At 33.5% G+C, this 19,577-nt stretch overlaps 1 pseudogene; it reads left to right on the forward strand.

The window, feature by feature from the left end:
* Positions 1 to 349: 349 nt before the first annotated feature.
* LOC141500833 (large ribosomal subunit protein uL24-like) lies at positions 350 to 833 on the forward strand (annotated as a pseudogene).
* The last annotated feature ends 18,744 nt before the right edge of the window (positions 834 to 19,577 follow it).

The raw sequence follows: 19,577 nt of genomic DNA on the forward strand, positions 1-19,577 counted from the left end.
GGGTTAAGTAACTTGCCCAAGGTCACACAGCTAGGTATTTATTAAGTATCTGAGGCTGGATTTGAACTCAGGTCCTCCTGACTCCAAGGCCATTTCACTATCCACTATACCACCTAGCTGTCCCTAGGTCTATATTCCAAAGAGATTAAAAAACAAAAAGGAAGAGGATCATTATGTACAAAAATATTTATATCCATTTTTTCATGGTGGCAAAGAATTGGAAATTGAGTGGATGTCCATCAATAAAGGAATGATTAAATCAGTTGTAGTATGTGATTGTGATGGAATACTATTGTGCTTTAAGAAATGATAAGCAGCTTTTCTCTTCCATGGTGGCTCCAGGATCAAAATGAAATTCAGTCCCTTTGTGACCTCTGACCAAAGCAAGAAAGAACAGCAAGAGGCATTGTACTTCTGTCTCAGCTCCTTAGAGAAGGGAGAAGACATAATATTCCTTCATATACCCCTTCCCATATATGAAGGAATATAATGTCTTCTCCCTTCTCCAAGGAGCTGATACAGAAGTACAATATCCATTCCATGCCCATTAAAAAGATGATGAAGTCCAGGTCTTTCGAGGACAGTACAGAGAACAGCAAATTGGCAAAGCAGTCCAAGTTTACAGAAATGTGTTCTGCACTGAGCATGGATCATGGGAGAAGGCTAATGGTGCAACCGTCCATGTGGTCATTCATCCCAGCAAGATAGTTATTGCAAGGCTAAAACTGGACAAAGATGCAAAAAGATCCTTGAACAAAAACACCAAATCTGGCCAAGTAGGAAAGGAAAAGAGCAAATATAAGGAAGAAACTAGCGAGAAAATGCAGGAGTAAAAATTACATGTCTGTAATTAAATTGCAAGAATTTTTTAAAAAATGGAAATAATGAGCAGGTTTCTTTAAAAAAAAAAGCAAAACAAAACCTGAAGAGTCTTAAATGAGCTGTTGCATAGTGAAGTGAGTGGGAACAGGAGCACAGTATACACAGTAACAGCAATATTGTACGATGATCAACTGAATACAATGACTTAGCTATTCTGAAGAAACCAGTGATCTAAGATAATTCTAAAGGAGTTCTGATGAAAAATGCTATCTACCTCCAAAGGAAAAAATAGATGGAGTCTAAATGTGGAAGGAAGCATACTTTTTTAAATTTTATTTTTCTTTTTGGGTTTTTTTTTTGGCCAGTGTTTTCTAGAAACACAACTAATGTAGAAATATGTTTTGTGTGACTGTACATGTATATAACCTACATCAACTTGCTTGCCTTCTCAATCAAGGGAAGAGAGAGAGAAGTAGAGAATTTGTAACTTAAGGCTTTTCAAAAAACTATTATTACAAATTGTTTTTATATGTAATTGGAAAAAAATAAAATATATCAATCAAAAAAATACAAGTCTACTTAGCTTTGATTTGGAGTTTAAAGAAGTAACTACTTGTTTACCTCATTTTAATCTTCAACTAGCTATAAAATCATAAATTGGGTACAATAAAAAATCAGCCATGTAAAGATAGTGAAAAACTAAAATCACATGAAAAATAGATTCATTAGACTGCTTCTTTATGCATTTAAATTTGAGTGGAATTGTACATTGAATTTATAGATACTTTCTGTTATAATGGAAATCTTATTTGAAGATTCATTTCTAAATCACTTCTAGATATGGTATCGAGTTAAAGTGAGATTTCTATATTATTAGGTGAGACTGAATATGAAAACCAACAAAAAAACCAAAGCCATCTTAGACTTCATTAAGACAGGTATAGTATTCTGGACTAGGGAAATTCAGAAGTGAGCAATAGTTTGGTTAGAAAGATAAGCAAGGTAAGAGATTACATGTGAGTAGAAACTTAATTTTTTACTTTAGTCTATTAGATCATAGTTAATAAAGTATTATTTGCTAGATTATTATACTCTTTTATTTGGCTCAAATGCATTTCAAAATACTAAGCATGTTAAGCTTCCTCTAAAGTACTCCAATTACTCATTGAAGGAAAAATGACCCTAAGTTATTAAAGATTATGCTATCAGAGCCTTAGAAGGGCTCCTATTATGGTACCAGTGATGGGTTGATTATTTTTTTGTATAAAGACTGCTTGAATAAATTCTGAGTGACTCTCTACCACATTGGTTGTAGGATGATGAATTTTTTGGCCTCAGCAATTTTCCAAGATCATTTACCAGACTAAAAAAGAGATATGATCATAGTGAAGAAATTATAGGTCCTTGAAAATGAAAAAATATAATTGATATTTGATGAAATAGTTGATTCAGTATGGTGACCCTTCAAAACTTTTAGATGATGGTGAACTAGACACTTTCTTCATTCTTACTTTCAATCATTTCCAAAATTGGAATCATGCAAAAGACATAAAAGATTTTCAGCTATCTCCATGGTGTACTACACCAAGAACCCTAATGATGTATTCAATAACTTTTAATGTGCTTACTTAGTACCTCTTCACCTACTTACAAAATATATATAAAATATTTCAATGCAACCCCAAATTGGCACCTTCTCTAAAGTATTGTAAAGATTACAGTGATTAAGTACTATACTATAAATGTTTATACTATATCATTTCAAACATTTTCAAAAGATATTGTTTTATGAAAACTATTTTTAAACTACAATATTCAATTCAGAAGAGTCTAGATGTGATATTCATAGTACACCAACTTATAAGCAAAAATCTAACTAATTTTGGAAAGATATGTACATATATCCATTCATATGCATTATAAATGATATAGATATTTGCTTTTTATAGATTTTTTAGCATTTTATTTGCAATATTATTTAGATTTAAAAACAATTCTGCAATTAAAAGACGATTATAAATAGACACACACACATATACACACACACAAACACACACACACACACACACACACACACACACACACACACACACTTTTCAATAGTAAGATTCTTCTTGACACTATTACCACCATAATATTTCAAAGGTGCTATTGAACACTGTGTGATATCTCTTTCCCTGATCTCATATATTACACTATGTTAGTAGTGCATTATTACTTGAATATACTTCAACTTTGGTTTGTCTTCAGCACATTCTTACAAAAGGGACCATTTTAAAAATCTGCAATTAATAGAGCACTGGACTGAGGCTCAGAAAGAAAGCTGGATAATTTGTAAAAGTAGTTAAGTGTTGCATTCTGGGATTAAAATTCAAGCCTATGTTAAGAGGCTCCACTTAAGTCTCCTTCAATCCACTTAGTAAAATTAGAGAATTTAATGGATAAGCAATAGACCCAGTAAAATGAAATGATTGTGTATGCCACTTTAAAATGTTGAATATTCCAATTGCTTTTGAAAGGAAAAGGATGTAGGGGAGGAGACATAAAGATTTTGATAGTAAAGAACTTTTTCTCTTTTGCCTTCCATTCTCTGAGTTTGGCAATGTTGACTTGTAGAAATATATGGCAGAATCCAGTGAAGCTTCATCTGTGGAATTAGTGGATGTGGGGGCTCAAGGGATTGGCCCTGAAATCCATCTTGTTAGTCAATGTAGTTTGATTTTTATTTGACCTGGGGTGTAGTTCTTTCTGAAAATAGACCTAATAGAATACAGAGCTAGAATGTCTCCTGAACCCAAAGACAGAGGCAGTGGTGACCACAGCAGAACAGTGAAACAGGGTTCCCTAAAACAACATCTACTGATATCTGATGGGGTGGCATCCAGCAGGTTACATTGGAATAATATTTGTCACCTTTTATCTAGTTACCTATTATTTACCCATTTCATTCTATATAATCACATGGATTGAGGGGATTCCATTATATCCCCTGATTAATAATTCCAATACATTTGTAATTATCAACCAATGCCTTCATATCCTCTAATTATTTTGGAAGTAGCATTTGCTTTTTATAAAAATTATTTTTAAAATCCTTTTTTTTAAATTGAGTTTCAAATTCTCTTCCTCTTTTTTGGCCCTTCCCTTTCTGAAAACTGCCTGTTCATACCCATGGATAGTTTATCAATTGGGAAATTGCTCTTATTTTTATAAATTTGATTCAGTTCCCTATATATTTGAGAAATGAGTCCTTTATCAGAGAAACTTGCTCTAAAGATGTCTGATATTACTTCATTGTACCTTTTAGGAAAATGTTGTTTCTCTGATTATCCCTTTTAATTAGGTCCATTTTTCCTTTGTTTGAGATCATAATTGTTACCCTTACCTTTTTTTTTAGTTCAGATGAAGCATATTATATATTCTGCTCCAGTCCTTTAATTTAGCTCTGTCTGTGTTTTTCTGGTTAAGTTGTGTCTCTTTATAAACATATTTTGGTTATATATTGTTAGATTCTGGTTTTACATGCATTTTGCTATCTGCTTCTGTTTTATGGGCAAGCTTCTATCTTTTACATTCACAGTTATGATTATTAAACTTATTTCTCTCCATCTCATTTTCCTATGTTTCTTCTTTGTCTTTTTTGCCTCTCTTGCCTCAAAAATCTGTTTTGTTCTAACCACCAGATCCCTTAATCTGTTCTCCTTTTTATCATCCCCTTCCCTTTTTCTTATTCTTTTGCCTTCTTATTTTTCTATAGGGCAAATTATATTTTTAAACACAACTGATTATATGTATATGGATGTGTGTACACACACACACACACATTCACGTTATGTAAAAAAAACTTCCCCCCCCCCTTCGCATAAATTCTTCTTCCTCATACTTTCCTCTTTTTGGAGAGGTCATTCCAAAATATTCGATTCACAACCATGCCTTCTAAATAAATACCTTTTAGCTTCCCTAATAATGTTAAAGTTTTTAGGAGTTACATGTATCTTTTTATAGAATTAAAAACAGTTTAACTTTGTTGAGATCCATATGATTACTCTTTCATGTTTATGGATCTTCAATTTGAATGCTATATTTTCTATTCAACTGTGGTCTTTTCATGAGGAATGCCTGAAAGTTCTCTACTTCATTAAATATCCATTTCCCCTTAATAATTACTCGGTTTTGCTGAATAAGTGAATCTTGGTTGTAACCCTAGGTCTTTTACCTTCTTTTTTTTTAGGTTTTTGCAAGGCAAATGGGATTAAGTGGCTTGCTCAAGGCCACACAGCTAGGTAATTATTATTAAGTGTCTGAGACCGGATTTGAACCCAGGTACTCCTGATTCCAGGGCTGGTGCTTTATCCACTAAGCCACCTAGCTGCCCCTCTTTTACCATCTAGAACATTTTCTTAACTCTGTTCCTTTAGTGTGAAAGCCACTAAATCTTGTGTTTATTGCCTACAACTCTACAATATTTAAATTGTATCTTTTTGACTGAAATATTTTCACTTTGACTTCAAAATGCTTGCATTTGGCTATACTATTCCTGGGAGTTTTCATTTTGGGATGTCTCTTAGGTAGTGATTGGTGGATTCTTTCAATTTCTAATTTATCCTCTGGATGTAAGATACAAAGATGATTTTCCTTGATAATCTATTGAAATATGATGTACAGGCTCTTTTATTGATTATGGCTTTCAAGTAGTTTAATCATTCTTAGTTTATTTATCCTCAGTATATTTTTTTCAATTCTGTTGTTCTTCCAGTGAGCTCTTTCACATTTTCTTTTCTTTTTTCTTTCTTTTACCTCTGTTTTATTGTTTTTCAGTGTTTCATGAAGTCATTAGCTTACAATTTCCACATTCTTATTTTTACAGAATTATTTTCTTCACTGAGCATTTGTACCTCCTTTTATTTTTGGACAATTCTTTTTAAGGAATTCTTTATTTGACAGATTTTTGTGCATCTTTTAACAGTAGACTCATTTTGTTTTTTAGGAAATTGTTTTCTTCAGTACTTTTCTTTGTGCCTCATTTACCAATCTATTAATTGTCTTTAATACTTCTCTTATATCACTCTTACTTCTTTTGTTAATTTTTCCTCTACCATGGTTATTTTTAAAACTTGTAGAAATTTTTATTGGGCTTGGGACCAACTAATATTTTTCTATGAGGCTTTGTCTGTAGTTTTTTTTCATATTTTCTTTTGTTCCTGAGTTTTCTTGGTCTTCTTTGACATCATAGTAGCTTTTTATGGTCAAATTCTTTTTTTGTTGTTTGCTCATTTTTTCCATCCATTTCCTAGACTTTGAACTTTATGTTAAATATAGACTCTGCTTAACAGGGTGTGGGGAGGTACTATGTCAAGCTTCAGGCTTTTTCATGCTGCTGTTTTCAGAGCTAGTTCTAGGTATCTGTAGATTTCTGATGCTTCCAAATTGATGTAATCCCCTGAAAGGTATGGTCACTGCTTTCCCCTTCTGCGATCTGGTCTTTACCAAGGAAGGTGCTCCCAGTTCCCTGCAATTCTAAGCACTAGTGCTCTCTTTATCTTGAAACTGTGACTAATGAACCTTGTGTCTAATGTCCTGCTTGGAATTGTAACCCACCTAGTGCTGCAAAGAGGCCCCTGTAATTTCTTTCTGAGCAGTATTCTGACTACCTTACCATATCTGATCTGAGAGCTGAAGCGACTGATGCTCCTATTATTTTAGCTGCCTCTAAGTTACAATTGATGCTACCATTGTGTGTACAACTGTTGGGTTTTACCTTGGTGTCATAGATCTCTCCTGCTGACCTCCTGAGTTGTTTTAGAGTAGAAAAATATCTCACCTTGATCTTTTGTTGGCTCTACTCAATGATATGCTTTTATCAGTAACTTTTTAATAAATCTAAAATGTTAGAGAGTACTATTTAGTTCTGAGAGGGACAGAAGAACTAAACAAGAACAAATTTGTTCTTCTCTTCCTCTTCTTGCTTTTTCTTTTTCTTTCTCTTCCCTCCCTCACTCCCTTCCTTCCTTTCTTCCTTCCTTCCCTCCTTCCCTCCTTCTTCCTTTTCCTTTCTTCCTTCCCTCTTCCTTCCTTCCTGATAGAAAGAAAAGCTGTTCACTGCAGATCTTTCTTTTCAGAAGTGACCCTTGTAGGTACCATGAATATGTCAAAAGAAGGCTCTAGTTGTGAGGTCTTGGAAAGGAGGAATTTCTTGACTGGTTCTTTGAGTCATCTTTTGCTTCTTCTTATCCTTAAGATACATGTCCCTAACTGGCCTCCACAGGACCAAGAAAGGATTGGATTTAAAACTATACTTAAAGAAAACTAGGGATTCTAAAAAGTAGATCGTAAAGTGGAATCACATTCCAGTGCATGAGAACATGAATAGAAGGTAGAGGTAGTGTGTAAGGTAAAACCAGTATTCAGTTTGCCTTGAATAATAATGATAATAAAAATAATAGTGGCTAACTTTTATATAGGGTATTAAAATTTTCAGAGTGCTTTGATATTTCATTTTATCTTCACAACAATTCTATGGAGTAGGTACTGTTATTATTCCCTTTTTGGAGATATGGAAACAAGCTGAGAGTTTAAACCTTTGCCTTAATGGAATGTAAAGTGTGTTGAAAGGAGTAATATGTAATAAACTTGAATGTTAGACTAGAGCCAGAGAAACAAGGCAGTTACTGAAGCTTGTTGAATCAGGAGGAAGAGACAGACCTGTGTTTTGGAAATATCAGTTAAATCAATTCTGTGGAAGACAGATTGGACAAAGGAGGGACTTGAGGTAAGGAGACTAGTTATGAGATCATTGAAGTAATTTATGCAAGAATCTATTAGAGGCCAAACTGAAGTTGTGGTCAGATTAATGGAAAGAGGACAGATAAGAGACATTGTTGTAGAAGTAGAATTGATAAGACTTGGCATTTAACTATATGTGATATTAATGCATTCATTCAGGGGAAGAGATGAGGATAAAGAGTCTGGAATGAGTAAATGAACCATAGGATTCTACTTTCACTCTACCATCTCAGAAAACCATTTTCGTTTTTTGGCCTTAGTTTCTTCATTTCCCAGATGTAGTTGAACAAAATGCCTCTTCCTTCTGGTTCTAGTATTCTTTAACTCTACAGATGAGCATTTATCAAGTAATTTTATTTTATTTTTTAAACGTTATGATAGAATGACATGGAGAAACTCTTATCTTAATCCCTAAACTCCATCTGCCTTCAGTGTCAGGATAGCAGTGGACCTCATACTATGTATTTATTAAAACTCCATCCCCTTCCCCACTAAAACTATAGAACATGGCAGTGATCTTTGTGGGATTATAGATATTATGATAACCATGAAGCATCAGAACTATCATGGAAAAGTTCAGCAGAGAAGTTCTTATAATGGAGATCCTTTTTATATTTTATAGGAAATGGGTCTTATTTTTTAGAAGAGGAAAGATTTTTGATTTGAAGCATGAATGCCAGGATTTTCACTTTTTAGCAACTTTATTTTTAATTGATGTCATATTACTACTTTGAACAGTATACTGTTAACAGTTAATGCATCATCTTTATAAAATTTATAAATTTATTTTGGGAAGTTCGTTTCCAGAAATTAATTATACATATATATCAGACAGAATTATTGTACAAAAGCCAATAAAAAGTTCAATTAAACATCTAAATAATAAGTTTAATCATAGTCTTAAACTGTACAAACTGATTTGCATATATTTTCATTTGAAAAATGCATTCTATAAAATGAACATTGCACTTCTGGGCTGTCTCAACTCTATTAGTTATTTCTGCTGCATAAATAGACATTCGTCATTTGATCAAACATATTTTTGCTGAGCCTGCAGTTAGTGGGGGGAAATCTTTTTTTTTTTTCTTTGCTTTTGCTTAAAGTCTTTGCTCAAATTCAGATAGTTCTCTCAGTATGAACTCTAAAGTTGCATAAAAAAATTATACCTGTTACATACAAAGTGACATATTTTATATCATTGTCAACCATTCTGAAGTTTCCTATTGTGGTTTTATTGGTTTGGCAAAAATCACATAAATCTCCTTCACTGTTTGTTTGTTTGTTTTCAGATTTACCAACAAAAGAAATTTGGATGTACAGAATACTGCCAAGGCACTACCATTAAGCTTTGCTCATCAGGGAAGCCCAAGTGTGTTTTATTACCTGTTTTATAAAAATTAAAAAAAAAATCTGATTTGTAAGAGACCTCAGAAGTCATCTAGTTTAACACGTAACAGAACTAGACCCCTTATCCCCCCCCATTTCCCCCCTGCCTTCCTCCCTTCCTCCCCCCAACACCCCCTAGACATCTAGATATTAAACAAGATTGAGCATTCTCTTAACAATTCTTTTAATCCTGTGCTGTGGAATTTGGCCAGGAATTAAAATAAAACTCATTGCTTTCTAGTTTTTATACTTTTTACTTTTCTGTTTTCAAAAATACAGGGAATTTGATCTTCTCCAATCCTGTGGTACCTCTCCTATTTTCCAGAATCTTTTAGAAATGACTTGTGTTGGCTCAGCAATCCCATCTGGGTTAGTGACTTAAATTCATCATGGGCAGCTAAGTAGTCTTTTACTCTCTCCTTATTTACCTTAGGCTTAGATACTTTTACATGTGCTTTCTGGGCCAATTGACATTTTAAGCAGAGAAAAGATATATATATATATATATATATATATATATATATATATATATATATATATACATATATATAAATATATACACATATATGTGTGTGTGTGTGTGTGTGTGTGTGTGTGTGTATTAAGAGCTGAGCAGAAATATGAATTAGTTGACTTCATGGTCTTCAGCATGAGTGATCATAAGAAAGATGATTCTATTATCTGATTCTCCCTTATCTAGTCTGTTCTATGGATCAGACTCTGTGTTTGTTCACCATTAGACTATTGCTTTAGAAAATCATTTGAGCATTCAGGAATGCTCTTTTCATGTTGTCCCTACCTCTTTTTTTTAATCCCTCTTAATGTTCTAGGTCTTTTAGTTTTCCAAATTAAGTTTGTTGTTATTTGACTGAGTCCTGCAAAGTTTCCCTTTGATATTTTAATTGGCATAATATTAGAACTGTAAATTAACTTTGTTATTATTCTTACTTTTATTATGTTGGAATGGCACATCCAAGAAGCCCTAAATATTCCTCCAGCTATTGAATCTTCTTTGAAGAACACTTTGTAATTGAACTTGTAGAAGTATTTCCTGTGCTTTGATAGATAGAAGCCCAGATAGTTTATGTATTTTTTTTGATACTTTTAATGAGATTTCCCTTTCTACTATTCGCTCATAAATTTTGTTATCATAGACATGCTGTTGTTTTTTGACACTTTTTTTGTAACCTGCGGCTTTGCTAACATTATATTCTCAATTAGTAGCTTTGCCCTTTCCATAGAATTTTCTTAGTGAATCATGAGATAATCAACAAATTGGGATAGTTTTATTTCATCTTTCCTGTCTTTACAGCTTTCATTTTCTTTTATTGTGTTACTGTTTTTAACTGGCATTTCTAGTCCTATATCAAATAATAATATTGAAATTGAGAATCCATTGGTCCTGTATTTACTAGGAAAGCTTCTAAAAGAGTATTCACATTGTATAATATATACTCGCTTTTAATTTTAGTCAAATATTTTTGTATTTAAAAGTTTCCTCAATGCCTATACTTGGTGAGATTTTTATCATAAATAGAATAATAGTAGAAAAATAAAACTAAAACTTTGTCAAAGGCTTTTTCTGCACTTATTAAGATATACTTGTGATTTACAGTGGCTTTTTAAATATGATGTATTAAGTTTTAATATTGAACTATTGATACACCTCTGATATGAATCCAACTTGATCATGATTTGTTGGATGAATTGTTATAGCTGCTCTTAAGTTTTAAATTATATTTGTCTGATGGACTCTGGAAGAGTATTTTTTCAATTTTGTGGGATAATTTTGTAATTTTGTTAATAATTTTTCCTTCAAAAATTTAGTAGAATTCATCTGTGAATCCATCAGGACTAGGAAATTTAATTTTTGTTAAACTCTTTATGATTAATTCTAATTCTGTGTCTGAGATTGCATTATTCAAGATCTCTCATCTTCCCTTAGGTTGGATATATTGCACTTTGGAAGCTATTCCTCAATTTCTTTGGTGTTTGGAGTTTTGTAATAGCATATTAATATACAAATTAGGTTTTGCTGATTTTTTTTGTGATTTTATTTTTATTTGCAATTTTCTTAACTTAGTTTTCTGCCCTTTTTATAATTAGATTGACTAATGGTTTATCAATTATATTATTTTTTCAAAGTACTTACTTTCAGTTTTATTATTTCTGTAGCCTTTTAATATAGTTTTATCATTTCTCCTCTTTTTTACTTTCTCCTTTTTTACTTTCTAATTTTTTTTAAATTTTAGAGCTGTTTTTACTGACTCCCAGAAATTTTAGTATATGGTTTCATCATTATGATTTTCTTTTACACAATTATTTAGTTCTGTGATTTCTTCTTTTGATCCACATTATGTCAGATTTAATTGTTATGTCTTCATTTAGATCTTTGTGTTTTGTTTGTCTTTCTTGAATGTATTACTATTTTTAGGACACTACAGTACATAATAGATGTGTTTATTATTCTGCCCTTTTCTATTTATTTGCAAAATCTCTGTGTTCTAATACATGTTTACTTGTTGTAAAATTTCCATGTGCTTCTGAGAAATGTGTATATCAATCCTTTTGAATACATGTTATGCATCTTTTACCTCTAGTTTCTCCAGCAACTTGTTTAATTTCATGCAACACTGATTCATCTGTAGGTAGAATATTGGGAGGCTTAGGCCATTATGTTTCAGGCCTCTTTATCTACCATTTCTACTATCTGCTTTCTGCTTTTACCTTTTCTCCTCATAATAAAGATTTAGAAAGAAAGGTTTCTTAATGCCCTCTCTGTTGTTATTTTTGTTCCTGCCCTTGGGTGCTCTATTTCTCCCCTTTTCTTATATATCTGTTGTTTGAGGTATTTGAAAAGTATGCAATCTCTTTACTTTTAGTTTTCTCTCTAAAAGTATTCTGAAAGTCATGATATAGTTTTTAATTAGTACCTATGTTCATGTTTGTAGAGTGGATCACTTTGGTTTGCATCTTGAGCTCCTTTGTTCTTTAGAGCCTCTTCCATTGTCTCCTCTACTTTTTGACAGGTATAGAATAGTCTTGTATTATTCTCATTTTCTTTCCTTCCTTTATATTTTGAAAGTCTTTTTTTCTGGTTACTTACAGAATTTATTGCTTGACAATGGAATTTTTAAATTCTACAGCAGTGTGTCTTGGATCTTTGTAGCCTCTCATTTACTTGCAGAATAGGACTTCCCCCCTCCCCTACCTTACAGACAATCTGTGAATTCTTCCATTAGCATTTTGATTGTTTTGTGTGTGTGTGTCTGAGTTTGTTTCTTTGTCATTATTTCCTGCATTGTTATATTACTTTGTTTTATCTGTCTTGTTCTTTTGGGAAGTTTTTAATCCTCAAATTGTTCTTATGCCTCTTGTCTCAGAAATCACAATGTTTTGCTTGCATGGGAATGTTGGAATGGTCTTGCTTCTTTTCTTCCAGATTCTCCTGTCAGACACTTGATGTTTCACTGACCCCTTATAACTTATGGGGAGTATAGAGCTGGCACCATGTAGATTCTGTTCTTTTCTCTCATACTTAGGGGAGTGCTAAATAAATATCTTTTCTCAATTTCTTCTTTTTCTCAGTTTCTCTAGCAGATCATTGGATCAGCACAGAGCCACACAACCATTGTATGGAACCAGTCCATCAAGGGTTTTTTCCTTTTTTCCTTTTTTCTGTGACTTTGGGAGAAGGAAGCTGGGTGGGAGGTTAATGATTCATTTCTTTAGCAATACCATGGATTGATTAATGCAGTTTTGTCAAAGTGTGTTGGATTGTGTTGTAGAGGAGGCATCTTTAATAATCATATTAGGCCTTAGTGATTAGCCCTATCTACTTTTAGTTCATCAGTTTGGGGGTTCTTAGTGTCCTAGATTTATTGAAAAATTAAAATTATTTTTTCTCTTGTATAATTCTTATTTTGCAGAGAGTTGAGATTTCATGATGATTTAAGAAATATACAGTGTGCTCTCTCATTCATCATTTGTTATCAACAGAACTAGGGAAATTTCAAGAAAGGAGAGATTTAGGGAGAAGTTATTAGATTCCTTTTTTTTGTATTCCTTAAATTTAATGTTCTGATGATAATCTGTATAGATGTATTCAACATGAATATTGGAATGCAGAGCTGGAGTATAGAGGTGGAGATATAAACTTATGAGTCTTATGTATAGAATTCATAGGAATGGATGATCTCACCAAGGGAGATAATGTAGTGAGAGATGTAAGCACAAGGCATTTGAAGAATATCAATGTATAAGGTGTATACAGAGGAAAAAGAATTAGTTTAGCAGACTGGACTTAAGGCATCATAGAGGTGGGAGGAAAGAGTATCAAAAAGCAGGAGTTTGTCACCAGTGTCATATTTAAAAAAAGATCTTAGAAGATTTGAGAAAAGGTTTGTTTTTGATTACTAGTAGGAGCAGTATAGTGGTAGAGATAGAAGTTATATAGGACAGAGGAACTTTGTAAGGAAATTTTGTCAGTAAGTGGAGACTACTGATCTGTATAGATCAGTTCTTAATCTGCTTATGATACATAGATTTTAGGTGGTTCTATGGACATAAATGGGAAAAATGCATATTTATTTTCACTAACCTTTGGTTTCCTTTTTAAATCCTATGGGATTTATTTTATTAATTCAAAAACATTTTTTTCCATTGGCTTCATCAGACTGTCAAAGTTTTCTCTGGTCCAAAGAAGGCCAAAAATTACTTCTTCAGATATTTTATGATAATATAGGTAGAATGCTAGTTTCTAGGGGCAGTTTAATTAAGGGAACATCCTTTGTCTTTGTTTTTAAGGTGCTTAGGGAAAGTTGAACATGTTTGTCATCAGAGACAGTAGTTCTGTCATAAGGGAGAGTTATTGAAAAAAGAGTAAACAATGAATGGAACAAATGCATGTAAAATAAAATAAAATGGAATGGATAGGATGTCAAGGGCACAAGGTGAGGTCTTCCTTAATAGCTTCTCATTTATACACTGTTCCTATGGTCCTTGTTTACTTGGTGATCTGTTTTCTTATTATAGTATTTAATATGCAGGGCATATCTAGTTATAGAGTTGGTGTGACTCTTGGGCACAACCCTGTTATGAGTTTCAGAGTATTCTATTTGACCTTTGAACTGCCCTTTAGATCATAAGATCCTAGACATAGTTTTTTGCAATTCTTTATCCCTTGATCTTCTGAACAGGCCGTAAATGAGATTTCTATCATCCCAATAAAGAATTATTTCTTAGTTTATGGCGGCATTGCAAACTGATTCTGAGGACTCACACATGTTGATAGGAAGATTCCCACTCCTGCATAAATTGGACCATATCCATGAATGTAAGAAAACTTTTAGTGGAGGAAGGGAGGACAGAAGGAGCATATATGCTGCTTTGATCAAATAAGTATGCAGTATGTAAATCCTCTGTCTTGTGTGGCCTATTGCTGAAATAACATTTGTCTCCTGCCAGGTAGAAACAAAATTGGTTGAAAATGCATTAGTGACTAGTCCTACAAAATAGTTGATTTTGATAAAATTGGGAGAAAAATGTCTGGAAGACTCTTGCCTCAAGTTAAAAAAGTATAAATTAGATAGAATATGAGACAAAATAATTAGCTTAGATTCATTATGATTTGAAACAATGCAAAACCCATTTGATTAATACTTTAATATTTTCATCTCATCAATCTAGATTCCCCTTCCATTGTTTCAAAATGAACCCCTTCCTAAATGTTTTCTCATTCTGAAGGCTCCTTTCAGGGAAACTACCCAACATACTACACACCTTTCTTCTGGATCCCATAGCATTTTGTGAATATCAGCATAGAATCTAGGTTGCCCCTCTGTTCTTCCACTTGCCATTTGAGGTGCCCACAGCTTGTCATATTATCTGTGTCCACAATAGTGTCTTTTATGTCACTTTTTAAAACACATATCATCATCAATAATGTATTCCTGCTGTCTTAAACATATGTGACTTTTATATTAATAGAAGGGAAATGATAATAATAATTCTCTACATTTATACAGCACTTCAAAGTTTGCAAAGTGCTTTATACACAACACCCTTGTGAGGTATGCAATAGAGACATCCTTTCCCCACTCTTAGAAATGAGGAAACTGAGTATCAGATAGTGGAAATGATTTTCCCATCATTACCCAGTCAAGAAGTATTAGAGACAGGATCACAATATGAGTCTTCCTGACTTCAAATTCAAAGTGAAATGACATACCATTAAATACACAGGATGTAAATCTATAAGCATCAGGAGAAAGGAAAATTCTCTATGAATTATCTGCATGTATATCAAGTGAATAAATTATTCATGCCTCCTTCCTTTTCATCTCTCAGATTTTTCCTTGAATTCATCTGAGAGATGTCTAAATAACTGTGGTACTTGAGTGGTATATCTAATGGCACTTAAAGCTCAGTAATATGAAGATGGTTCCTAAGAAGTAAGATGTTTTGCAAAGTTAGTCAAGGAACAATTATAAAGGAACTTTTATAAAACATTTATAAAATTATGTATTAAGCACTGAGGATAACAAAAAATCCAGAAAGATAGCTCTTGCCCTCAAAGATTTCACAATCTAATGGGAAGAAACAAACAATCAAGTAAGTTCAACCTAGCTATATACAAGATAAAAAGAAAATTAACAGAGGAAAGCAGGAGCAGAGGTCTACTATCAAAATGAATGAGAACAACAACAAAAAAACACTGACCTTAATAAGTTAACATTCTGACAGGGATGATAAAAATGCCATCTTTGAAGAGGAAAACAGTGACCAAATGTCTACATGTGAAGGCTTAAAGGAGTTTTTGAATTGTTCTCATATTCAAAAAGACCTCTTAAAAGAGCACAAAAAGGATTTTAAAAACTAAAGAAGAAAGGAGGAGGACAAATGGAGAAAAGATTCATGAAAGGAAATTGACTGAAGGAAACAATACTTTTAAAAGTAAAATTGAACAAATGGAAAAAGAAATAAATTCCTTTAAAAGTAAAATTAACCAATTAGAAAAGGAAATACAAAAGCTACCTGAACAAAACAAAATTCCAAAAATTAAAAGTACACAAATAGAAATTAATGACTCTAGGAGACTCCAAGATTCCATCAAACAAAACCAAAGGGCTGAAAAAATAGAAGAAAATGAAAAGTACCTCTTAGGGAAAATGACCGACTTGAAAAACAGATCCAGAAGAGATAGTTTACAAATTATTAGTGTACCTGAAAACAGCCATCCAATAAAATATCTGGATAATATCATGTAGGAAATTATCATGGAAAAACAAGAAGATAAAATAGTGCTTGAAAGACTCCATCTATGATCCCCAGAAAAAATACCCCAAAATAAAAACTCTAAGGAAGATTATAGCCAAATTTCAGAATTCTCAGTTAAAGGAGAAAACACTCCAAACAACCCAAAAGAAGCAATTTAAATATCAGGGGACCACAATCAGGATTACTCAGCACTTATCAGCCTCAACATTAAAGGGCCTGGAATATGATATGCCCTCCAGAAGGGAGGCAAAGGAGCTTGGATTATAACCAAGAATCAACCACCCTACAAAATTCAATTTGTACTTTCAGGGGAAAAGATGGATTTTCAGTGAAATAGAGAACTTTCAAACTTAACTAATTAACAAACTGAACAGAAAATTTGATTTTCAAATACAAGACTCATGAAATGTATCAAAAGGTAAATGGAAAGAAAATAAAATTAAATGGGAAGACAGAACCTGTAACTCTTGAGAATTTCCTTTAGGACAGTTGAAAAGAACATAATTAGATTGAAGGTATGGGTATAAATTGATCATGATAAGGTGATTTACTTTAACTCATGAGGATTGTATTTCTTTTGGGACAGCTGGAGGGAATATACTTGAACAGTGTGGGTACAAATTGTGATGGTAATAATGCTTATGGATCTTGAGATTTGTACTTCTAGGGGCAGCTAGGTGGCACAGTGGATAGAAAAATGTGAAACTCAAAAGCTTGCAAAAGGATGAATACTGGAAATTTTCTTGCATAGAATTAGAAAAAATAAAGAAAGAAATTGCAAAGAAGATGGGCTTTTAGTTGGAGAAGCCAGTAGTTAGAGTTGAGAAGGCAGAGTATTACAGGAATGGGGAACAGCCAGAGTAAATGTTCAGAGGCAAGATATGGAGTGGTTTATCCTTGGAATAGCCAAAAAGTCAATATCACTTGATACAAGAGTAAATGTTGCTGACAAAATTGTAAGAAAACTTGAAATGTAGGGAAATGCTGAGTTATGAAAGACTTTTAAAGTCAAACAGGATTTTGTATTTGATCTTGAAGATAATAGGGAACTACTGGAGTTTATTGATTTGGAGGAGGAGAGGGGTGCTGTGGTCAGACCTTTGCTGTAGAAAAATCACTTCATTGGCTGAATGAAGAATGGATTGGAATGGGGACAAGACTTGAGACAGGGAAACTCACCAGCAGCTATTGGAATAATCCAAGCTTGAGATGCTAGGAGCTTACACCAAGCAGTATCAGATAAGACGGGGACATTTTTGAGAGGTGTTGGAAAGATAAAGTTGACAGGCCATGACCCCAGATCGATTATGAGGAATGAAAGATAGGAGTTGAGGATGATTTGTAGATCACAAGCCTCTGGGACAGAAGGATGGTGTTGTTCTTTATAACAGAAGGGTTAAAGTAGGAAGGGGGAGGGTTTATGTGGGAAGATAATGAATTCAGTTATGGAATCTTTTTTAAGTTTCAGTTTAAGATATCTATTGGACATCTACTTCAAGATGTCTGACAAGTAGTTGAAGCTGTAAGATTGGAAGTTAACAGAGAAATTAAAGCAGGAAAAGTAGCTTTAAGAATCATCATATTCCTTGGGGGAGGCTAGGTGGTGCAGTAGATAGATTACTGGCCCTGTAGTCAGGAGTACCTGAGTTCAAATCCAGTCTCAGACACTTAATAATTACCTAGCTGTGTGGCCTTGGGCAAGCCACTTGACCCCATTGCCTTGCAAAAAAAATTTAAAAAAAAGAATCATCACCATATAGATCAGAGGTGGGGAACTTGTGGCCTATTGGTTATATTGGTCTGGCATTGCCAAGGGAACCATAGGTGTAATAGGACAAAATTCAATAAATCTAGTACCTTTTTAGGGGTGATTTGATTAAATAGTTGACCAAATATGGTCTGTGAATGATGTTATAAATATCCACATGATCCTTGGCAGATAAAAGGTTCCCCACCCATGATATAGATGGTAATTAAATCAATGGGATAACCAGGTGAAGTAAAATAGAGGGATAAAATAAGAAAGCCCAGGATAGAGTTTTGTGTGACATAGATTTAGAGGATGTAATCTGGTTGAGTATCTGTTTAATGTATCTAGCAAAGGAGATTATGAGAGTAGTCTAATAGGAAAAGAACCAGGAGAAAATAGTGTTCCAAAAATCTAGAGAGAAGAGTGAATGAAAGAAGGTGATGAGCAGTATCTTAACTTAAGAGAGAGGAATTTTGATGGAATGATAAAGTTAGAAACCAGATTGTAAGGATTTAGAAGAAACTGAAAGGAAAACATGTGGAGACCTTTATTGTATATGACCTTCTTAAGGAGTTTCACCACAGAGGACAGAAATGATATAGGATGATAGCAGGGATGAAACAATCAAATGAATTTTTTTGATGATGGAGGTGACATTGGCATGTTTCTAGACAGTGGGGAAGTAGCGAGCAGATAGAGAAATTGAAGATTTGATATATTGGGGATGATAGAGGGGACACTCTGTTGGAATACATAGGATGGAATGGAAGGAGTAAGGTCACCTCTTTTTGTGAGATAGAGACGCAAGAGATAATGGAATAAGGTATCTGCATGATAGATAAGAAAGAAAGGAAAAGAGAGAGTTCCTGGGAATGACCTCAATTTATCTGTAAGTTTTGAGGCGTAGTTCTCAGTTGAGAGAATGAGGGTAGGGGAACCATGTGAGATTAGAGGAGGGATTAAAAAAATTGATTGAGCTACAGTATAGAGTGAGTTGATGAGGGAGATGTAGTAGGATTGTATGGCAGTGATGAGGGCCCAGGTAAGATTATGTAACGTAAATTTGTGCTAAACTGAGTCAGATTGTGTGATTTTCTTTACCTTCATTCAGTAGCATATGTATCAGAAGGTGGTGCATGCTGAGAGTGATAAAAGCCCAAGTCTTGTCATACTACAATTGGTGATATGATAAGGAAACTAGGGACTCAAAAGAGGAGAATGTAGAGTTAAACAAGTTCCCCAAGGAGTCAGGTTGGGGAAAAGAGGAGAGGAGATGGATGACCTGAGAGAGCACTAAATGATTGAGGGATTGGAGATCACAATGTGGATAAAAGTAGGTTTGAGACATATATAGGGATTATGAAATTCTTGAACATGGAGGTAGCATATTTGTGAATGATGCCAATATCAAAGGTATCTTTTGTGTATGACTGAGATGGAATAAAAGAGGAGTAGGTCATATGAAGTGAATAGTTTGAGGTACTGTGTGTTTTTGATGTTTGAGGGATATTTACTTTGTATTTTGAAGTCCCCTAATATGGTGGCAGGAGGAGAGGAA

The sequence above is a fragment of the Macrotis lagotis genome, chromosome X (genome assembly GCF_037893015.1).
Source record: "Macrotis lagotis isolate mMagLag1 chromosome X, bilby.v1.9.chrom.fasta, whole genome shotgun sequence".
NCBI classification, from domain to species: domain Eukaryota; kingdom Metazoa; phylum Chordata; class Mammalia; order Peramelemorphia; family Peramelidae; genus Macrotis; species Macrotis lagotis.